General features: G+C 39.8%; 1 long non-coding RNA gene across 1 annotated transcript in view; it reads left to right on the top strand.

Moving 5' to 3' along the window:
• Positions 1–202: 202 nt before the first annotated feature.
• The window catches only part of LOC105488728 (uncharacterized), a 41,893-nt gene continuing 17,391 nt past the window's right edge, over positions 203–24,704 (top strand). Inside the window, exons 1-2 of the long non-coding RNA XR_011610324.1 lie at positions 203–442; positions 15,063–15,239. This is a non-coding gene — a long non-coding RNA (uncharacterized lncRNA). The remainder of the gene's footprint in view (positions 443–15,062; positions 15,240–24,704) is intronic.

Below are 24,704 nucleotides of genomic sequence, written 5' to 3'. Positions count from 1 at the left end.
CCTGGTGGGAGCAGAGATAGGTGTGTCTGAGCTCAGCCTCTCCTTCGGTGGGGCTTGCTTTGGCTGCTGTGGGTCATAGGGGTATGGTTCCCAGGTCAATGAAGCTGTGTTCCCATGGGGATTATGACTGCCTCTGCTAAGTCATACAGGTTGCCAGGGAAGTTGGGGAAGGCCAGCAGTCACAGGCCTAGCCCTGCTCCCATGCAGCCCACAGTCCTAAAGGCTAGTCTCACTCCCTCATGCCCCCCAACAGCACCAAGCCTATTTCCAGGCAGCTAGTGCCCCAGACCACCAGCCTCCCTACTGAGGAAGCAAGCTGACTCAGAGTTTTCTGATATCTCAGGGAGCCTGCAGGACCCATCCAGTTCCTTCAAAGCATCTGTGGATTTTCTCAGCTTTCCTGGTATGTCCTGTGGTAGTTCTTGGAGCAAAAGTTCACAAGGTGAGTCTCCACATGCTGCTCTGTCTGTCTCAGTGGGAGCTGCAAACTAATCCTGCCTCCTATCCCCAAATTCTTTTGACTCCTACCCTTAAGTGATCGATTTGGGAAGTCTCATAACACAAGTGTTAATGACAGTTTTAACACTCAACACAATGCGTTGTAATACTTTCGGTATCTACTTCAGGCATTCAATTGTAAGCTCCTAGAAATGAGTGATTGTGCCTGATCTTTGTGCCTAACATCTAGCACAGCAACCAGCACATGGTAGGCACCCTATAAGTGGTTTTCAACTTATGAACACATACTCAAATTAGATAACAGACATAATCCATTATTGTGAATGTGTACTATGTGGGGTTTAGGATTTATAATTATGATCATGGTCGTGATATGGGTGGTGTTGGTGGTGGTAGTAGTGGTGGTGATGGTGGTACTGGTGGTGGTGGTGATAGTAGTGGTGATGGTGGTGCTGCTGCTGGTAGTGATGGTGGTGGTGGTGTTGATGGTGGTAGTGATGGTAGTGGTGATGTGGTGGTGGTGGTGATGGTGGCAGTTATGATTATGGTGGTGGTGATGATGGTGGTGATGGCAATGGAGGTAATGGTGATGTTAATGATGGCGGTGATGGTGGTAGTGATGGTGGCAGTTATAATTATGGTGGTGGTGATGGTAATAATGGTGATAGTGGTGGTGGTGATAGTGGCTATTATGATTATGGTGGTAGTGATGGTGATAGTGGTGGTAATAGTGGTAGCAGTGGCAATCCTGGTGGTGGAGGTGGTGGTGATAGTGGTGGTAGTGGTGGTGGTGATGGTGATAGAGGTGGTTAAAAAAAAAAAAAAGCAATACTGGGACAGAGGGAAGGGAACTGAGGATGCACATCAGCCCTTCTGCTCCTAAGCCTAGGAAAAGATACAGCTACACCAATTAGGGACATGAAATTTTCCACTACATTTATTACCTACCCAAATTTGTTGTTCCCAGAATTGATGTGATTGATACTATTGCTTTTTGTGAGCTGATATGAGATAAACGTTGGTAAACCATAAGCAAGTTTAATTCCCTGGATTTTCAGCAGTGAGAGTACAACAATTACACACTTTAGCCATTAGATGGCAGTAAGAATTTAGTCTGTCTTTTAGCATAAAGAACCAACAACTTCCTGGAGCTTTTATTCGTCTAGGGCTTGGAGGCTTCACCCTCAAGCTTCTTCTTAGATCCACTTCCTTTGTCCTTGCCACCCTGTCCTCTGGGCTCTTAATTTGAACTGCTTGGTCCCTGGAAGCCCTGTAACATCATGGGTCTCTACCCTTCCCTCTGTTTTACACATCCTACTTCATCCATTTGTGTCTGTCTCTTCCTCAGATACAAACCACATCAGCACAGGCCTGTGCCACAATGATTCAATCTCTCTCTTCTATTGGATTTTTTTTCATGAGACTTCAAACATTCTGAAGTCTCTCTAGCTTAAGAAGATCCTCCCTGGACCAGGCAGCCCTCTCTAGGTATTGCTTTGTAACTCTGTCCCCACAATTCAGACTCCATTTTGAGCCTGACCTATATACCCCACCTATTGACTGATTTCATACAGGCATCTGACACCTTACTTATTCAAAACTGGATTTCACCCCAAAAAGCCTTCCCTTCCAGTGATCCATATCTCAACAAATGGAACCCCCATCCACTCTCTCCCCCAACCAGAAAGGTAGGCTTATCTCTGACACCTCTCTCTCCTACCCTCTCCCCACATAAAATCCTTACCAAGTCCTGTCAATTTGGTTTCTTAAATATGGGTGGAAACATTCACATTGCTGCCTTTCCACTGCAGAGGTGTTAGGGACAAGCCCACCTTTCTGGTTGGAGCACAGAGTGGATGGCGGTTCCGTTTGTCAAGGTAAGGAACACTGGAAGGGAAGGCTTAGTTCAAGCTAAGCTAAGGTGAAAGTCCCACTCTCAGCTGGGCCACAGCAATTGCCACTGCCTTGCCTATTATCTTCTCAGCAGCCAGAATGATGTTTTAAAATGCAAATATGGCCATGTGACTACTCAATGTTAAACCATTCCCTGGCCACCTATTGCTAGTAGGTGAAGTTCGAAGTTCTTACTGTACCTACAAGGCTTTGCACAGTCTGCCTTCAGCTTATCGCTACATCCTACTCCTCCCTCTCCCTCTCCAGCCTTCTCCCGTTCCTGAAGTGGCATCAAGCTCCTTGACATTCATGCCTTCAAACACTTTATTTCTTCCAGACAAACTGCTGCCTCCTCCACAGGTGGGCCTGGCTAACTCCCATCATCCTTTAAGACTCCATTTAAGTGTTACTTTCTCAGGGAGGCCTTCCCTTTTACCAGCACCACTCCTCTCCCTGCCACCCCTCCAGGTTAGATAAGGTCTTCCTATTATAATCTCAAGGTATTTTGTGTTTTTTCTTTATAACAGTTATCACAATTATAATTATGTTTTATTATGTATTTATCTAATAATCGTCTCTTTCATTAGACTAGCTTGCTTATCTTTGTATTCCCAGCACCTGGCACAGTGCCTAGTACATAAAAATTGTTCAACAAACATTGTTGGTTAAAGATTAAATGGCTTTTTTTCTCTCAAACTGACCATTCTCACTTTCACAGTGTCTTGGAAGAAACTGCTAGAAAGTAACAGTCCAATACACACACACACACACATATATATATATATAGAGAGAGAGAGAGACATACACACAAATATAGTCTCTATACAAATAACACTCATATCCTTCACTACTTAATTCAAATATCACATCAACAATGCAACCATAAGAAAAAAACTAAAAATAGACATTGTCTTTGGGATGGGAGAAAGGGCAGAATCAGGAAGCATCTTGAGGATATTGCTGATGAAAGTTTGAAGAGCTTCGAGGAGATTGTTGATGTAGAACTTGCAGTGAGGAAAATGTTATCAGATGCTGGATTAAAGGATACCCAAAAGATGCCTTGGCCAAACAGTTAACAAAATCATCACTGCACCCATGTATAAAATAAAAAATATACCAATAAAATGGCAAATCTGCCTAAGGATATTCCCAGGCAGAATATCATAAGTGCTGATTTCTTTTAGCTGCATATAATAAAATACTAGGAGAGAAAAATAAGCTAAAGAACAAACTGTTAAGTTTTTTAAAAGAGTATAGAGAAAATATAAAGGATCCAGAACTTGCTATATTCAAAATAAATATGTCCTTCATTCCCAGTCTCTTCCAGTGAATGATTTTAAAAGAAAGAAATGGTTTGGGGGCAAAGATCAAATTCAGGGAGTTTGACCCTTTATTAAAACCTTAGAAAAACCTTTAACAAAAAAGAACTCCATCTTTTTTGTTAAATCAAAAAATTTTACCTTTTTTGTTAAATCAAAAAAATTTTTTGCCTGATCAACAGAATACTGTGGAACTGACATTGCTCCAATTTCTTGGATCAGACCTTGAGTCCCTGGCAGCCTCCAGAATATTCAAACACTCACCACAGTATGTGTCATTTTTAAAAGGAGGGGTTGGGAGAGTTTGTGTGTAAATTTTCTGTTGATGATCCCTACTAAAGACTTGCTAGGTCTTCTCAACAGTTCATTACTGTAATGAACAACTAAGTTATTTGCCTCAAGCCTGGTCAGGGGTCTCCTGGAATAGCAAAGTTATGTTAATGAAAACAATGAAATGATAAAGTAATCTTAATGTAGATGGTAAGTTATATGGGTTTGGTAGTTTGGGTCCCTACAGTTTTCGTTCTATACGAATTAATATTAAAAGAACAGTCAAAATAAAAGTTGCACTGGGCAAAGTTGAACAGGCAAGAGATACTTTATTCAAGACTATTGCAACAAGGGAGAGAAATTAAACTCAACTCAGCTAAAACAAAGGCCTTTAACAGGTGGAGTAGAGGGAATCATAAGACAATGGTGTTCACTAATTGGCCTTACCCAAAGCAAACTTTCTCTGCTTATAACAGGAGGTAACTTGGAGCAAAATGTCTACTGAAGTTAGGCTCCTATCCTCCCATGGAGACTGTAAGATAAGGAGCTATTTCTTTTGATGTTTACATTTAAAACTAGTAAGAGGCTTCTAAGCAGATTTACATACATTTCAAAGGAGGCAGAGAAAAAAATTGCAATTACAAGTTTTCTCAAGTGATTTAAGAAAAGGGAGGTCAGGGACCTATAGTCAGGAAGAAAAAAAAAAAAAAAAAAAAAAAAAAACCTGTCTTAAGTTTACTCAAGCTGAGGGGAATGTTGAAGGCCATCTTGATCAAAGCTTTCCTGATATTTAAATTGAAGGAATTTCTCTATTTCTGCACTGCATTATTTGGGCTACATTGTGCTGTTGTCCTTATTGCACAAGCTTTTGGTGAGTTAATTTGAATAATGTGTCTATATGTAATTTGAATTGGGAAATAGGTGGAAACAGCCCAGTGAAGAAATGTCAGGTAATGCCTTCACTTAATTAATTCTGACCTCTTTCAGATGCTCCTTTTCCTAAGAAGATATAAAAGTATAGTAATAGATACTAGGGCCAGGCATGGTGGCTCACACCCACCTATAATCCTAGCACTTTAGGAAGCCAAGGTGGGAGGATTGCTTAAGCCCAGGAGTTCAAGACCAACTTGGGCAACATAGAGAGACTCTGTCTGTACAAAAAATTAAAAATTCAGCTGGGTGTGGTGATGCACACCTGTAATTCCAGTTATGTAGGAGGATTGCTTGAGCCTGGGAGGTCAAGTCTGCAGTGAGTTGGGATGGTGCCACTGCACTCCAGCCTGGGCAACAGGGTCAGACTCTGTCTCAGAAAAAAAGAAAAAGAAAATAGATACTGGGAGCATGGCCAGTTGTAACTATGCAAGGGAAAGGACAGGCCTGTGAGCTGTTAGCAGTGAGCAAATGAAGGGACTTCAGAAACCCAAAAGGCTCCTTGTGTGAAGAAGTTGGCTGCAGAATTTGACCCCAGCCTTCGCATGTCACAGGCTATATTAGTTTGCTATGGCTACCATAGCAAGATATCACAGACTGGTGGCTTAGACAGAAATGTATTTCTCACAGTTCTGGATGCTAGAAGCCCAAGATTAAAGTATCAATAGATTTTGTTTCTCCTGAGGCCTTTCTCATTGGCTTTGTTGACCAAAAAGAAGAAACTGAGGCAAAGTAAATATAAGCAGAGAGTTTATTTGGGGCCAAGTTTGAGGACTGCAACCCAGAAAACACAGATTCAAGTTTCGCTGTATATGTGCTCTGGTTAACAGCAGTCATATGTGGAGTTTTTTGTTGGTTTGCTTCTTGTTTGTTTTTGTAGAAATGAGGTCTCCCTATGTTACCCAGTCTCATCTCAAACTCTTGGCCTGAAGGGATCCTCCCACTTTGGTCTGCCAAAGTGCTGGGATTACAGGCATGAGTCACTGTGCCTAGCCCTATACAAGGGGTTTTAAAGGAAAAAAGAAGGGGCAATTACTAAGTTGTTCACTAAAAATTTGTGTTAAAATAATATAAGCTACTAATTGACTATACATTGTTCTTTACATCACAAATTCCAGAAACATGAAGATAATGGGTGAGGGTCACATTGTACAACTTGTGTTGACATTCTCAGTCACTCCTCTGGGGTTATTTCATTGATGAGCATATAACCCTGCCTTTTTTTTCCCTCAGGGTAGAATTTATTAATAACTTATGGTACATTCATAAAATGGAATACTACAAAGCAATGAAAATTAAACTACAGCTACATACATCCATATGGATGAATTTCAAGCCAAGGAAGAGCATATGCAGAATAAATCCCTTTATATAAAGATTAAAAACAGGCAAAACTTAGCACTCTATTATTTAGGGACATGTTACTAGGTGGTAAAAACAATAAAGAAAACTAAGGGAGTTATTAACACAAGTTCCAGATAGTAATTTCTTCTGGAAATGAATGATTGGCATGCAATCCAGCAAGAATGTATCCAGGGATTCTGAGGTATATAAGTTCAAACACTTGGCTCATTAGTAGGTACATGAATATTAATTACTCATGTTAAGTTATACATACATGTTTCCATATACGTTTTTGTATGTGTGCTATATTTTCAAAATAAAAATAAAGACATGACCTACAGAGTGTAATCATAGGCACAGGAAAGGGTGGGGGGCTTTGATAGAGATGTTGGGTCAGTGGCAGTGAAAATCACACCAATGTATACTCTATGGTCAAGTTATTAATCCACAAAGTATGGATTTAATTAGTTAAACTCTCAAATGACAGTCTTTCCCTTCTTAACAAGTTCTTGGGAGCCAGCTTGTTAATCCTCCATTCTGGTTACATTTCATTAGGATAAGCATTTGAGACATCTTTGCTGGCTTTTTACCACATGAGACATTCAAAGTATAGGCTTTTTATTATATTCTTTGGAAATAATTATAACAGACGATAAATTTCACATACATTTAATAAATTATGTGGCTCTGGGCCAGGCGTTGTGGCTCACGCCTGTAATCCCAGCACTTTGGGAGGCCAAGGCGGGCAGATCATGAAGTCAGGAGATCGAGACCATCCTGGCTAACACAATGACACCCGCCTCTACTAAAAAATATTAAAAATTAGCCAGGTGTGGTGGCGGGCACCTGTAGTCCCAGCTACTGGGGAGGCTGAGGCAGGAGAATGGCATGAACCTAGGAGGCAGAGCTTGCAGTGAGCCAAGATTGCACCACTGCACTCTAGCCTGGTCGACAGAGTGAGACTCCATCTCCAAAAAAAATAATAATAATTGTGGCCCTGAAGAATTTACTTAATTTGACTGACCCTGTTTCCTCATCTATAATTAATAGCAGTGCGGCAAAGACATTTATTGCTATTGATGATAACTCTGCCTTTAAATTATTAACTCTGGACTTGGGTGTGAGGGATATGACTGAAGACTCACTCATGTCTGTCTGGGCCTGATAAACTCTGCATACATCCCATTCTTCAGACTGCTATGAGCTACTTTTCTCAGCTAGCAAATGGCCATCTTCTCACTGTGTCCTTACATGGCCGTCCTTCAGTCTGCGTATTGTCTGTGTTCTAATCTCCTCTTCTTATAAGGACACCAGATTTTTTGGATTAAGGCCAGCCCTAGTGACCTTATTTTATCTTAATTACCACTTTAAAGATGCTAGCTCTAAATATAGTCACATTCTGAAAGTTAGGACTTTAACATATGAATGTCAGGAGACACAGTTCAGCCCATAATGCAGAACATGACTAAAAGTGAGACTTGCCTGTCACTCATGTTTGAAATGCTTGTTCCCCAGTGCCACAAAGAAATAGCACTTGAACATAAATTTAATTTTCTCAGCAAGGCCCATTTTTGTTCTCTGCAGAAAGGGTACACTCGCCAGCAGTTTTGCCATGAGAGTACACCGAACAAAGGAGACAGGGTAATTTATAACCTGACACATCCACCCTACTGCTGTGTCCGGTTTCCATTGGCTGGAATGGGACCTCACTGTAACCCACACGGACCTAGGGGAACTGAACAAAGGGGGCAAGCACTGCAATAAAAGACAAGAGATGAAAGAGTATTTTGGAAGAAGGGATTAGAGGGCACCTTGCCTGTGACAAGGGCCCTGAGCTTTACATAGCCCTCCGTATTTATTAGGCAATAGAGATAGGGAGAAGCAGGGAATGTTTGTTGGCTGGCATCTTGATTCACAGCAGACTGGCAAGACTTCATTCTTAGAACAATAGGTGCTAGATCTCTCAATAGATAACTTCAGGGAGCCTGGCACCAGGAAGTGAGGCCCTCAGCAAACCTTTTGGTGGCAGGGCAGTGTGAGTTTGCCCACATCCTGTATTCATGATAAACAGTTTGCTGTTTGATTATATAGCCTCCAGTGGAATACTAAATTGGTCATGTCCCATGGGTCTTCAGCTCCCTGCATATCCACCTTTTTGTTTATGTATTAATTGAAAGAATGTAAGACCAGACTGGGTAGCTCTCATTCTCTGATTGGCAGTCCATCCAATTTTACAGAAAACGTAGCATTAGAACAGTGTCATGACTCTGGCCAGCCTTCTCTCTGTCTTTGGACTCAGGCTTAGCCAGCTCGTGGTTCATACCAGAAGGACAAGACCCATGATTGGCCATCCTGGGTTCCTCCAGTCTCCCATTCCATGATCGTACACATCTTGAGGGCCCCCACAGGGTTTGTCCATCTCCTGTAAAAACACTAGTGTATCCTCTTCCGCATGTCAGTAAATCCACCAGACCTTTCCATTGTCCTTCTTCCAGGGATTTCCATAACACTTTCAGATAAACTTTCCTCTTTTCCTCTAACACTTGCCAATGTCTTTCTACTAGAGTCTTACCATCCATACGAGGAGTCAAAAAATTTAAAGTAAATAAGGTCAAATGTAGTTTTGATCAAGGTGGTAGTTGGCCTCTTATACCCCCTTTTTTCTTTTTCAACATGCATTGTAATGTTTGATGTGCCCACTCTATAATGCCTTGTCCTCTAGCATTATAAGGAATTCCTGTTTTATGGGTTATAGCCCAAAGCTGTAAGAAATTTTAAAAAGCATGACTAGTATAAGCAAGTCCATTATCAGTTTTTAATTGTTTAGTTATCCCCATATGAGCAAATGATGACAATGTCACTGTACATGACCAGCTATCTCACCTATTTGGTATGTAGCATGCAGCATCTATAGTCACATGAACATAGCTAAGCTTACCAAAGGTAGCTATGTGTGTAACATCCATTTGCCAAATTTCATTTGGAGCCATACCTCGTGAGTTACAGACTTCTACAGGTGTGGCTCCAGGGACATGCTGGCAAGTAGGACAGGCTTGTATTGTAGCCCTAGCTTGGCTTCAAGATAAATGGGACATGCAAGTAAGGGTGGAAGTATTTTGGTGCAGAAGCACATGAGATGTTTGAGCTTGCTGAAACACAGAACCAATCAATTTCTCTGTTTTATCATTCCCTAGGGAAAATGGTCCAGGAAGTTGTGTATGAGAATGAATATGAGAAATATGAAAAGAAGTTGCATGAGAATGAATAACTTGTTGAAATCTTAAAAATAAACAGTTCTGGGTCTAGTGTATTTTTAATTGTAGCAGTTTCTATGCTACTGGCTACATTTACAATGTAAGCTGAACCACAGACAATGTTGATAGGATCTGAAGTTGTGAGCTGTAAAACCTGAGTGACTGCAATTAGCTCTGAGCGTTGAGCTGAAGCCCCAGAGGTCATTATTTTTTGAGTATGTTTAGGTCCATAGATAGCAGCACAACCTCTGGAAGAGCCATCAGTAAAATAAGTCTGTCCACATGGAATAGGCTTGTGATGAGTAATCACAGAAAGAGTGAAAGAATGGATTTTATAAAACTGTAAAATTTTGTCTGAGGGGTAGTGGTTATCTATAGCACCCATGAAATCTGCAAAAGCCATTTGCCAAGCAGTCAACATTTCCCAAGCTGCTTGTTGCTTGGAGTCTAAAGGAACAATAATTTTGTCAGGGTCATATCCCGTAAGCATTTTTGACCTATTCCTGCCCAGAGTCACAATTTGTGTAATTAAAGAAAGATAAACTTGCAAGGTGTTGACTGTTTGATTAGGTAGAAAGAGCCATTCTATTACTGTTGCAGACTTGTCATGAACTGGCCCAAAAGTCCTGTTGGAGAGTAGAGGGTAGGAAGAATAAACAAGAGCAAAGGTTTTTGCAGTTGTAGCTGTGAGGCATGTCTCTGCTGTAACATTTGCTCTAGAAGCCGGCTTCTGCCTCTTTAGTTAGTTGCCGTGGGGAATTTAAAGTAGAATCTCCTTGCAGGGTTTGGTAAAGATATGTAAGCTGATAGGTAGCAATACCTAACATCGGCCGTAGTCAATTAATATCTCCTAATAATTGTTGAAAATCATGTAAAGTCTGTAACCTGTCTTTACAGAGAACTACTTTCTGAGGACGTACACTTCTCTCTGTAACAATAATTCCTAAGTATTGGTATAGGGAAGTTCTTTGTACCTTTTCTGGAGCTATTTGAGATTCCATTTAGTCAAAGCTTGCTTCGTTTCTCTGAATAACTGATGTAGGATTTGATCTGTAGGAGCGGCCAAAAGAATATCATCCAAAAATGAATGATGTAAACAGTAGGAAACATATTCTGAGGATCCTTTAATGCCTGTCCTATAAAATGTTGACAGTGTAGGACTGTTAAGCATGCCTTGGGGTAAAACTCTCCATTGATAATGAGAAACAGGTTCTCTTTGGTTAATAGAAGGCACAGAGGTGAATCAAGGCTATCCTGGTATAAGGGTATAGTAAAGAAACAATCCTTAAGATCTATTACTACAAAAGGTCAGTCTCTTGGAATAGCCACTGGAGATGGTAAACCTTTCTGTAAGGCACCTATCCATTTTATATGTGTATTAATACCTCTTAAATCATGTAGCAGTCACCATCTTCTGTACTTTTTTGGAATAACAAACACTGGAGAATTCCAGGGACTAACTGACTCCTCTGTGTGTCTGGAGTCCTACTGTTCTTTTACTAGCTGTTGAAGTTGTGTCAGCTTCTCCTGAGATAGGGGCCATTGATCCACCCATATGGGTTTGTCACTGAGCCATTCTCATGGTAAGGCAGTGGGCAGAGGAGAAATATCAATGACCCCCATCAGAAATCCTGATGCTCTAGCCCTTTGCTACCTGTTTTCATAGTTACTGATATTGGGTTAGGATTTCCCTGAAGAAATTTTCCTAAACCTTTTCCCTTCTGATATCCCATGATCTTTAACATTTTAAATTCTGGATTATCAAAGGTTTCCTTTGTATGTCTCATATTTCATGCTGTAAGTCTTGACCCCATAAGTTGCAACATAAAGCTGAAAAGTACATGACTGCCCATTTGGACCAAGACAAGATAAAATCTCAGCACACTGTTGAACACTTTCAGCTCTTCCTGCTCCCACTAGGGACATAGAAATTAATTGCAAAGGCCAGGATGGGGGCCAATTGTCTTTACATATTGCTGATACATCAGCTCCCATATCCATAAGCCCATAAAATGTCTGTCCTTTAATTTGTACTACACAGGTGGGTCTATTAGAGGCTATGGGTTGGGATAGATAGATTTCCCATGTAGTTGTGCTCCCAAACCCTTTATTTCCTCATTTCTCCTTTTGTGGAGAAGGATTTAATTTGCAGGGGATAAGCAATAATTGAACAATATATTCACCCAATTCAAAAACCCAAAGATCTTGTGACACTAAAACTACTTGAATTTCTCCTTCATAATCGGAGCTAATCACTACAGTAATGCCTTGCAAGTTAAGGTGACTTTTGCCTAAAATTAGTCTCATATATCCTGCTGGTAAAGGTCCCCAAATGCCAGTGGGAACTTTGATAGGTTTGTCTCCACCAACTAACATGATTCTTTGGCGGGTAGATCTAATCCTGTACTTCCTAGTGTTCCTGGGGTGAGGGAATCAATGTGCCTCTGGGAACCCACCCCTGAAATGGGTTGAGGTCTGGACTGGGAATGCCCTTATTGTTTGTGGGGCCCCGAGCCAGGGCCGCGTCTCATTTCCCAGCAGGGTGCTGCCATTCTGATGAAATTTTGAGTGGCACTGATTAGCCCAGTGATTTTCTTTGTTACAGTGAGGACAAAGTCCTGGTGTTTTTTCCACTGAGTGGGGCACTGCACTGTAAGGTCCTTTCTGTCCTGAGATCTGGCAGCATTCCTTTTTAAAATGTCCAGTTTTCCCACAATTATAATACTTTCCCATTTTGGGGTTTGACCCTTGGCTCCTTTTAGATTTGTCAATTGATAAATTAGCTATTGCTTGTGCTAACATTGCAGAGTGATGAAGCTCAGTTCCTACATCTTGACAAGCTCTGAGAAAACTTCCTAAGTTTTTTGTACACATCACCAGTGCCAGTGCACATTTACAATCCGCGTTTGCATTATCAAAAGCTAGAGTTAAGGTTAGCATTTCTGCAGCCGCGGTGTGAGGAATCTGATGCTTCACTGCCTCTTGTAATGGTTCAAGAAATTGTGCATAGGGTTCCTGTGACCCTTGCATGATATATAAAAACGATTGTACTGGGACTCCTTCTTCAGGAATTGTGGCCCAGGTGCATTTAGTGGCCTGTGCACATTGCCAATAAGTAGCGTCTGGGAGTACCATTTGAGGTTCCAACTCTGAATAAGGGCCATTACCTAATAGCATATCCTCTGTAATGTCTGTTTCCAGCAGCACGGTTCTGCCTAGGCTGGTCTGCACACATTTCTTGCCAATTTAAATTCCATGTCAGGTATGCACTAGCCAACAAGCAAGTTCACGCCAAGTGTTTCACATTAAAGAGTAAAAGACACATAGCACCAAACACAGATTCCAGCAATCCTAAGGTGAATGGACTTTGTACGCCATTATTTACCACACTCACTTTTAATTCCTTTAACAAGTTAAAATCTAGTGAAGTGTGTTCATGAATAACCTACTGTGCATTTTTAGGATTGGGTCTTACGGAAATAGGAAAAGCACGAGGTCCTAAGGGCTCTCCAGCTATGGCAGCAGAGTGTAAAATTCTTTGTATGGGGGTCTCTATTGTTGCCACCAAAGGAGGCAGTACAGATGTTTCTGCAACTGGAGAAGGCAGTATAGGCCAATTTTTATCCTCCCTCTCCTGTTTTTTATTTTCAACTGGAGCTATGGGTGGAACAAGAGATTCTTTCAGATTTTTATGTTCAGCCTGTTGTCCCACAGAATAATGAGATAATGGCAGAAGTACAGTATGAACTAAACTCCAAGTGGAGAAAACAGAAGACTTAACTTTAAAACCTTTTTTGATGAGCCTGTTTTAATCCTTCTCCTGCTCTATCCCAATTTTCCACAAGAGTGCCTGCCTGTGGAAACCATAAGTTATGCATAATAACTTTTTGTGACTTCTGCAGGAGGTTAGTGAGTGTCTGCAAATTAACCTGAGCTCCAGACTGTCTCAACAGAACTTTAAGCAACTGCACATAATGTTTTTTTTCAACAGACAAATTATTACCCTTGTTACCCTGATTCAGAAAGCTTCTCATTCCCGGTACTTCTTTAAAGCACTGTTCCCAGTGCCTCTTTAGGGCACTGACCTTATATATGCTGCCGGCAGACCCATCCTGGGGTCCCTGTTTGCCTTGTCAATTTCAGTTTCTCTGCTCCAGCAGACCTTTTTGTTCATGTCCTCGAAGTGCCGTGTTTGGACACCACTTGTTGGCATCCTTGGAGTCCCTGTTCTGGGTCCCACTTGTTGAGGGCCCAATTCTGTCACTGTTCAGGGCACCACTATGTAACCCACATGGACCTAGGGGGACTGAATAAAGGGGGCAAACATGGGAATAAAAGACAAGAGACCAAAGAGTATATTTGGAAGAAGGGGTCAGAGGGCACCTTGTCTCTAGTGGACAAGGGCCCTGAGCTTTACACTGCCCTCCATATTTATTAGGCAATAGAGAGAGCGAGAAGGGGGGAATGGTTGTTGGTCAGCAGCTTGATTCACAGCACGCTTGCAAGACTGCATCCTTAGGCTCTAGATTTCTCAATAGACAACTTCAAGGAGCCCAGTGCCAGGGAGCGAGGCCCTCAGCAAACCTTTTCGTGGCAGGGCAGTGTGAGTTTGCCCGCATCCTGCATTCATGATATACAGTTTGCTGTTTGATCATATAGCTTCCAACGAAATGCTGAGTTGGTCACATCCCACAGGCCTTCAGCTCCCTGTACCTAACATTCTGTATTTGTCCTGATTGGCTAGCAACTTAGAACTTTTTAAAAGAGGCAAAGGCAAAGAAGAACAAACAAAGGAGGAAGTAACTTGTGGAATGCTGAGAAAGGTAAAAACACCTCCAAATAAGGAAGAGGAACAGACCATGACTTAATGCTTGCTTGGACCAGTGTAAGCATGCCAGGGCAAATATTTAGGCTAAATTGTGGGAGCTAAGAACACAAAGTACATTGATTTCTGTATTACAGATAGCAGATATCTAAGAATGTTAGCACAGGTCTTTGAATATATTTTGTTTCTCAAAGAAGTTACTATTTATTCCTAATTAGATGGGGAGGAAAGTCTCTTTGAAGAGGAACCTCTACTTTACTTTTTACACTCAGAAGCCCAGGCATCTCTGCCGGGGGTGCAAGGAGGCAGCCAGGCTTTAGTTGCACTTCCATCTACTGGCAGCACACACAGAAAGGAAATGCTCCCAGTGGCTAGATTCCACCCATCATATCATTGGACTGAGTTAAAACATTCAGAAGTCTAATTTTAAAAATGAATGCATTCATGAAGATTACTAACCTAACATCCAGCTGAATAATAATTAAATACATGGGGCTAGCCTGACGGAGGATGGAAATGCTTTCTTTAACTTTTCTGTTCGAAACATTGCTGATTCTTCTATGTTCGGTTTTCCAGAGTTAAGAAAATGTCTCTTTTTAGCTAATTATAGCTTACAGCGACTGGGTAACCTTTTGTGAGCAAAATTAAAACATCTGCCTTTCTCTCTATCTGATTTCTCTAAAATTTGGAAACTATTCATGAGTATTTGTATTTTGTGGCAATATGGTTATTTGCGTGTAATCAGTAAGAGTCTGTTTTCTTTTGTAGCAGAACACATTGGATACACTGGCTATTTTACCAAGGCTTTGGCTGGAATGTTACATTTTTGAATGTGACCATACTGCTTTGAGGAATTGAGGCTGACTTTATAAAGCCAATAGACATGGGAAAGACTGGCCTCATGCCTTGCCCACATGGTTCCCTTACAAGGTTCCTCAGCTTGCAGTAAGTAAAGACTGTCATTTTCTGATGCACCCAGGAACCACAAGATATTTTGGGTCATTGAGAAGATAGGAATTCACTCAATTTATACATATGTTACAAGCAGTCCCATGGTGAATCCCTGGCTTGGCTTACTAATCTTGAGAGCGTTCAAAAGTGTAATCTGAGATTTCTTATGAAAAAGTTCTGCAAAGTCAATGTAAAAGAGCCTATATGGCTAACCATTCTTATTGTTGCACATTTTGCAAATAATCAGACCAAGTATAATACCAAAACTTATTTAGCCAACAAATTGGTCCTACTAACACTTATATTTGGTAGGAATGGGGAACTGGGGGGAGAAAAAATTGTTTTAGAAGGAAACTATACCATCCATCTTATAAAATTCTAGCCCTGACCATTGTTTTTTAGTTTTTACTATTTTTCTACAATTTAGACTGAATTCTGAATAATTTCCCAGGTCTAACAATCCTCTAAAGAAGAAATTGGATTTAATTTCCTTCATGATATTTTTAGTTGACTCCCCAATAGAATAGGTTTTGTTGTTGTTCTTCTGGTACACAAATTCTTTTTTTAATTATAATTCCTATGTGCATTACATATATCTCTTGTTTTACTTCTTCCACGAAGACTAAAATCATGATATTCTGAAAACTAACAATGATTCAACAAGCAACAGCAACTACGTACTTGACTGAGGTGCCATTTTTGCCACCTGTGATACCATCTCAATTTGGCTTTGAGGTGCCATTTTTGCCACCTGTGATCCATCTCAATTTGGCTTTTGACACTCTTAAAATTCCTCATTGAAACATTTACTCACCTCTCCTTCCCATGTGAGACATCACCTTCATGAGCCTTCTCAGACTGAAGGAGGAAGGATATTTATCACTCTAACCTAAGCAGAAATTGATCATTACTGCTTCCCTGGAAAGATTTTTGATCAACAGGTGGGAAATGAGAAAAAAAATTGCTCAGAGCCATCTAAGTTATGTGAAGCATGCAAAATTTGTCAGTCCCAGAGAGACATAGTATGGCTATGGGACCTCAATCACACCTCTCACACCCATACTCAGGGGCAACTGTTTAAAGACATTTTGTTCCTGACTAGCTACTTTGCCCATTATCTTCATGTTCCTAGAGTTTGTGATACAAAGAATAATGTATAACCAATCAATAGATTCTGGGTTTTTGTTGTTGTTGTTGTTGTTGTTGTTTTGAGACGGAGTCTCACACTGTCGCCCAGACTGGAGTGCAGTGGCCGGATCTCAGCTCACTGCAAGCTCCGCCTCCCGGGTTCACGCCATTCTCCTGCCTCAGCCTCCCGAGTAGCTGGGACTACAGGCACCCGCCACCTCGCCTGGCTAGTTTTTTGTATTTTTTTGTAGAGACGGGGTTTTACCGGGTTAGCCAGGATGGTCTCGATCTCCTGACCTTGTGATCCGCCCATCTCAGCCTCCCAAAGTGCTGGGATTACAGGCTTGAGCCACCACGCCCGGCTAGATTCTGTTATTTTAATGTAAATTCTTGGTAAACAACTTGGGAACTGCCTCTTTGTTTCATTTAAAAACCCACTTGTAACTAATAGGGGTGTATATTCAGGGTAACTTGCATCTATGCTCCTGAGTTGCAGTGTTCAAGCCTGGTCCAAATGAACTCTCTACTTACATTGTTTGCCTCGATTTTTTTTCTTCTTTCAGTCAACATATCAATGCAAGGGACCAGAGCAAATGTTCGTAGACTGAAACAGATTAAATGCAAGAAAGAGAAGAAAACTTGAAAATATGCATTATCATTGTAGAGAGACTCAATGATTTTTTAAAAAGCATATTCTCAAAAAAAAGATCAATTTTAAAACAATATAGGGGAAATCGTAAAATGGTTTTAAAAATAACTGTATGGAGAAATGGAGTAACAAAATAGATAACACTGAATGATGAGTTAGAATTCACAGAATGAATTTGATTGAAATTCACATAAAATTAATGAGAAGTAAAAATTGTCATGAAAAAGATAGGAGATGTGGAGAATTGATCTGATGGCTCCAATACTCAGGAGTTTAGATTAAGAAAGCAGAAGTAGGATGGAATCTATACCCAAAAATTTAAAAAAGCAGAAATAAAAGCAAATCTCTTTTTTGCTACCCTGGAACTAGAAAACAGTGAAATAATGTTTAGAGTTTTTTTGTTTTTGTTTTTGTTTTTTGAGACAAAGTCTCCCTCTTGTCCCCCTCTTGTCCCCCAAGCTGGAGTGCGATGGCACGATCTTGGCTCACTGCAACCTCTGCCTCCTGGGTTCAAGTGATTCTCCTGCCTCGACCCCCTGAGTAGCTGGGATTACAGGTACCTGCCACCACACCCAGCTAATTTTGGTATTTTTAGTAGAGATGGGGTTTCACAATGTTGGCCAGGCTGGTCTGGAACTCCTGACCTCAGGTGATCCACCCACCTCGGCCTCCCAAAGTGCTGGGATTACAGGCGTGAGCCACCGATCCCAGCCTGTTTAGAATTTCTTAAAGCATAACTATTGAAACCCAGGAATTATATAGCCAACCAAACCTGTGGCATATAGAAAAATTATTTTAAAATAAAAGCTTTAGACAAAATAAATGTAACAGAATTTATCTGAGCAAAGAACAATATCATGAATCAGGTATTGGGGCTCAGGAAGTGTTGCCCCAAAGACTGGCACTTTGATATGCTGAGAGGCCTAGAAGCTGCCTCAGAATCAAGGTCCCTCTAACCTTGTCTTACCCCTAGACACACACCTGCAGTGCAGGAAGGGGCTGTCTCTGGGATTTTCTTATCTGTCCCGGAAAGCTTCTTTCTAAAAATAATGCAATTGCCTTTCTTCTCCTTCCTGAAATCTCATTATGTATCACAAAAAAAGAAGACAGGAATCCAACCTCACCTGGAAGGACTTTTTCACAAGAAAATGACCGTCTCTCAGGTTCATTCAAATTCCAAAGAGAATCATTTACAAGTTAATTTCTGTCCGTTTGCTTCCCCTAATAATCATTTGCTACCCCTCAAAAGAATTGTCTACATTCCCCATCTCCTTCCTCCCCTATGAAAAGGGTATATAAGTTTCTGTGTCCCATTGGGTTATTGGATAATCATTCTCCTGCAATTCCCCCAGGCTATACACTTAAAATAAAATTTTGCATGCCTTTTTTCCTGTTGATTTGCCTTGTGAGTTGATTTTCAGCAAACCTTCAGAGACGACTACTGGTTGCCCATTTTTATGGTTATTTCTTGATTATATGCTAAATAAGGGGTGGATTACTCATGAGTTTTCCAGGAAAGGAGTGGACAATTCCTGGAACTAAGGGTTCCTCCCCTTTTTAGACCAAATAGGGTAATTTCCTGACATTGCCTTGGCATTTGTAAACTTTTATGGCACTGGTGGGAGTGTCTTTCCACATGCTAATGAATTATAAGTAGCATATAATGAGCTGTGAGGATGCCCAGAAGTCACTCTTGTTGCCATTGTGGTTTTGGTGAGTTTTGGCCAACTTCTTTACTGTAACCTATTTTATCTGCCAGGTCTTTATGACCTGTATCTCCTGCCAATCTCTTATCTCATGCTGTGACTAAGAATGCCTTAACCTCCTGGGAATGCAGCTCAGTAAGTTCCATCCTTACTTTACCCAGCCTCCATACAAGATGGAGTCTCTCTGGTTTAAATGCCTCTGACAACTCCCTTTTGGTTTAATCTACTGGGGCACAATGCAGGAGCTCAGTCTAAATCAATAGCCTCCTGTAAATTTTATTTAACAAAGGCAAATGGAAAACTGTTTTAGACATGCAAGGATGCAGGATGTATAACAATTATACAATGTTTGAAAAAAATAACGTTGGAGAAACTGAAACCAAATAAAAGTTCATCTGAAAAAAACAGCTTAAGAAAAGGTAACATGTAGGATACAAAAATGATAAGCCATTTTTAAATCAGAAAATCTTATAGTTCAATTTTAAAATAATTTTGGTCAAGTATAACAACATATAATGTAATAATAAATGAAAGGCTATGAAAAGAAGTATAATAGGAAAAAAATCACAACAGTATTATACTAAAATATCTGATTATTTTCACAAACCTGGGAATGATAGCTGGGAAAACAAGAAAATGCTTGCTTAAAGCCTTACCAATTAAAGGAATTACATTAAGGTTCTGCTCTCCAACCCAGATGAACCACAAAATAGCAAATGTTCAAACTCAACATTTAAGTGATTATCACATGCCAAGCATAGCTCTAAGCACTTTACATTTATTGTTAAATAACTCCTTTAATAAGTCTCAAATATTTAAACTATCCTGTAGGGCATGGCTACTGCAAGTGTAATTCTGGATCAGCAAGACCTAAGAGCTTGTTAGAAATGCAAGTTTCTGGGCCCCACCTCAGACCAACTGAATCCAAATCTCTGGGGAGGTGTCCATGAATCTGTGTTTTAATCAGCTCTCCAGGTGATGCTTTTGCACCCTAAAATTTAAGAAGCACACCTCTTCTCAGTTAATGTGCTAAGATGAACTGGTATATTTCAAATGCATTAAAAGTTTATCAGGAGATATTGATCTTAGACTTCTGAGAGCCCAGGCAATACCTGAAGCAACCAGAGTACCAAAACATTGTCACTGGCCTCTTTGTGGGCTTCTCAGAAACTGGCTGAAATGGATGTGTGTCTGATGGGACCCTGTGTTCCCCACAGACAGTGAGCACTGTCTGGAGCACTCTGCTGGAAGCCACTGAGTGAAGCCTAGGAGATGCTTTAAACAATGTGCTGCTGCCTTGGTGGCTAAGAGTTTCCAGGTGCCCAATGGAGTGCAGCATACACGCAATAATGTAGCTCATTCAGAGAATCAGAGTGGGCAATTATCCAGTAGGGGCCTCTGGTGGGCACAGCTCTACAAGGTGCCCCAAATCTCTGCCCTTACATAGTCTTATGCTCATTTCCATCTTAACTACCTGGTAGTAACTGCTCTTGCTTTGCCTGTGCGTGCTACAGAATAGCACTTCCTTGTGATGAAAGAGAAACTTAAGTACATTTCCATTTTAAAGAGTTTTTCTGAGCATTCAGATTTTCAAGAATTGGGGCAGCACCAGACCACAAGGGGCTCTCACTCCATCAGGAAAGGCAAGAAGGGAAACTTTATAAAGATTTTGCAAAAGCAAGACAAAGAAAATAATTTTGATTGGTTAGAAATTAGTTGGTGGTTTCTGATTGGTGCTGTTTCTAGTTTCGATTTACTGATTAGACTGGACTGTGGTTGGTTCACATAGGAATTTAGAGTGCCAAAGCCACCTTGTTGTAATGGCCTGCCAATTAGATTCTTTTAGCATTATCATTTTGAAATATTCAACATGAAAAAAATTGAAATAGTTATGAAATCCATTCTCATTATCATAATAAATTGTAACATTACACTTGCCAATGAAAAAAAAAGAAAGTGTTAGATTTTTAAGATTCATAAACCAAAAATAAAATTCTAAGGCCCCCAACCTACTGATGGACTCCCCTCTCAGCCACTGGCATTCCAAAGTAAACCTGAAAAACTAGTTCAGACCATGACGGGAAGGGGTAGGTTAGACATGTCATTATAACTTCCTCCCTTTGGAATTCGGACACAACTGGCCAGCACTACCATTAAAATAGAGATCTTAAGACAGAAATAGACTCTTTGTAACAGTAAGATACCAAATTCAAACCTGACTCTAGTATGGTAATTCGTGACAGATAGTAGGTCCTGAAAGAAATCGAAATTTTTTTTCCCCAAAATATATTTCTTTGACATGTTCTTAAATGGTATGGCCCTGCAAAGCTATCTTTCGTGTGGAAAATCCACATTCTGTAGAGGATCCTCTTCCCTTTCCATATCTTTTCTCTGATCCAGAAGAGAATTAGCTAAAAGTATGGAACCTTTTTAGGTCTGATAAGAGCTCTGAAGCCTGCTACCTGGGGGCTTCATCTACATAATAAAAATCTTGATCTCCACAACTTCTTATCTTAACCTGAACACCCCTTTCGATTGATTCCAGGTCTTTAGATAATAACTCTTTCAATCAATTGCTAATCAGAAAATCTTTGAATCCACCTGTGACCTGGAAGCTCCCACTTCATGTTATCCCATGTTTCTGGAGAGAAACACTGTACACTTTACACATATTGATTGATGTTTGCCTGTAACTTTAATGTATAAAATCCAGCCATAACCTAACTACCTTGGACACATGTTCTCAGGATCTCCTGGGGCTATGTTATGGGTCATGGTCATCACATTTGGCTCACAATAAATCTCTGCAAATATTTTACAGAGTTTGACTTTTTCATCAACAAATTTTATCAACTACCTTCTCAGAATGGTTTGTTTTGTTTTGTTTCAGAGACAGGGTCTCACTCTGTCACCCAAGCTGGAGTACAGTGGCATGATCACAGCTCACCCACTGCCTTGGCCTCCCAGGCTCAAGTGATCCTCCTGCCTCAGCCTCCCAAGTAGCTGGGACCACAGGGACATGCCACCATGCCTGGCTAGTTTTCATTTTTATTTCTGTAGAAACAGGGTCTCCCTATGTTGCCTAGGCTGGTCTCACACTCCTTGGCTTAAGTGACCCTCCCAGCCCAGCCTCTCAAAGTGCTGGGATTACAGGCATGAGCCACCATGCCTGGCCAGTTTTGTATCAATGACAACTAGCAAAATGTGAAGGGAACATCCCTAAGATGTCTTGATCAGAAATTGCAAGTTGCAGTTTCAAGCATAGAAACTGATATTAGAAAACTTTACTTGTGGAAACAACCTCAAATTCCTTCTCCTAATTTCTGAAAACACTTTATTAGAAGTATACAAATTTAATATTTAATGTCTTATCTAACACTTTGCTAATCTTTCTTATAATTATGGCATATAAAATAAAATACTTTTTTCATCATAAAGATGTCCCCAAATGCCTTCTTGTTTACTTACCTCTGTGTGCCATGCATTAAACAGTTTTGAATATTGTTTAGGCTTTTGATTGCACTGAAGGCTGGTGTTCGGAAAAAAAGTTATTTTACTTACTTCTGTATTTATGTAAAATTTTAAAATAAGCATGTATTACTTTTGTGATTAAAACTTATCATAAATATTTAAAGTAAATTAAAATTAATAAAGTAATACAGCATAATAGCATTTAAAAATACATAATTAGCAATATTTTCTTTAAAAATAAATAATATTTCTAACTTTCTTTTGATTAGTGAAAAACAAAAAAAGTGCAAATTTAAAAAAATAAAAAACAAATAATACTAGATCACAGGTCACAAAACAAAACAGACACTCTGGAATGCTATGGTAGAGTAGGTCAAACAATACAACCTTCCTTACTGGCAATTTGACAACATGCATCAAGCATCTAAACAATGTTCAAAACCTTCAACCCAACAATCCTTTTTCCAAAATCTAGTCTAAAGGAATTAATTTTAAACAGTTAAATAATTTTACTGCAGAAAAATTTTTAAATAATTCTTTTTGTAGCAAAAAATGCTGTGCATATAAATAGCAGTGCTTTTTATGACTTGATAAAATTCAAAACACTTTAAACATCCAAAAATAGGGAATGAGCAAATAAATTATTTTCCATGTTCTGATGAAAAATTATGTTTATGAAAATTTTGTGATAACATAAACAATGTGTAAATAAATAAAACAAATAAAACACACACTTGAATAATCCTATGATCCAAGTTATATAAAAAGCAAGATATATCTTCAAGAAAAAAAACACTTGGAACTCAACAAAATTATGTTCAGCTTTTCATGGTAGAAACATTTTTTTCTTTTCTGCTTATTTTCTTTGAGAAGCATATATTGGAAAAAAGTATTAACTTTTATATTTGAAGCAAGCTTGCGTGATTTGCTTTCTGTTTCAAGTTTACTTGGGACATCAGCCACCTCTAAGCCTCTTTGGCGAAGGGGGTTGTAAAACCTTTATCTCTGTCCATATTATTGGTTGCTGTTTGCCTGGATTTTCTGGAAGAGAACCATAACTCTATTTCACTTCTAGGATATCATTTTTCTTGTCAAACTTTATTCATGCCTACCAGTATTACAGTTCCATAATTTCTTTTTCAGATCTAAACAGAAAAAAATATAATTTAAAATTTTCTAACCTTAAGCTTAAATATGTTGTGGAGAAAAATGCCAAATTATCCACTACATGTTAAGTTTTCTTAAATTTCTTTTTTTTTTTTTTTGTAACAATAATAGTCTGGATAGGGTTGTGCTATAACAGAAAACCTAGCAAATACTAGATTAAACAAAGACAAGGTTTATTTCTCTGAAGTAACAGTCAGTAAAGAAATAGGCAGGAGAGGAATGTTCAGGTCGCTACACAATGCCATCATAGACCGAGGGGCCCTCTAGCTTTCCACTTGGCCTCTGTAGGGCCTGGCTTTTCTAGTCATGCTTTAACTTTCGCTGCAAGATAACTGCTCTATCTCTAGCCTCATGGCTTGTTTCAGGTAGAAGGAAGGAGGAGGTTGAAGAGCAAAAAGTCCTTACTAACTAAGTCACATTTTTAAAGAGTTTTCATAGACACCCTACTCAAGGATGTCCACCTACATATCACTAGTCAGAACTGTGTCACAAACCACCCTTGTTCAAAAGAGAAACTGGGAAATTGGTTATTAACTGGATACATTACTGCCCTTAAGAGACTTGGTTTTATTTCTACTTAAAGAACAAAAATGGGATTTTTTCTATTAAAGAAAAAGGAGAATGGGCATAAACTAGGAAACCAGCAGCAGTAGTAGCCACAGTGACTATAACTAAAAATCACCATGAAGAATAGTATGCAGAAATGATATGATTAGGCTATTATGTGTGAAGCATACTAACAATTTCTATTCATCAGAATAACATAAAAATTTTAAACTATGACTAAATTTACTAGTGATTATTTCTATCTCCTCACATAACATGACAAATGTATGAATTCCCAGCATATACTTGGATTCATACACACACACACACACACACACACACACGTACAAATTTAGAATTAGAGTGAACTAATTTCTTATTGTAATTTCATAAACATCTTGCCAATGCAGGCTTTTATTTATCACAAAGGCAATGAAAGAGGAAAGGGTTGAATATAGTGAGCTTCCAGCATCTAATGACCAATACATTGTAAATCCTTCAAGAGCAGAGACTATTTCATGAGATTTAGTGCTCTTAAGACATTTTTATAAAGAATTTTTTTTTTTTTTGAGATGGCGTCTCGCTCTTTCACCCAGATTGGAGTGCAGCGGCGTGATCTCGGCTCACTGCAAGCTCCGCCTCCCAGGTTCACGCCATTCTCCTGCCTCAGCCTCCCTAGTAGCTGGGACTGCAGGTTCCCGCCACCATGCCCGGCTAATTTTTTGTGTTTTCAGTATAGACAGGGTTTCACCGTGTTAGCCAGGATGGTCTCAATCTCCTGACCTCATGATC

This window comes from Macaca nemestrina, chromosome 12, assembly GCF_043159975.1.
Source record: "Macaca nemestrina isolate mMacNem1 chromosome 12, mMacNem.hap1, whole genome shotgun sequence".
Classification (NCBI taxonomy): Eukaryota; Metazoa; Chordata; class Mammalia; order Primates; family Cercopithecidae; genus Macaca; species Macaca nemestrina.
Note: the sequence above shows the minus strand (reverse complement) of the source record. Positions and strands in the feature narration are given on the sequence as shown.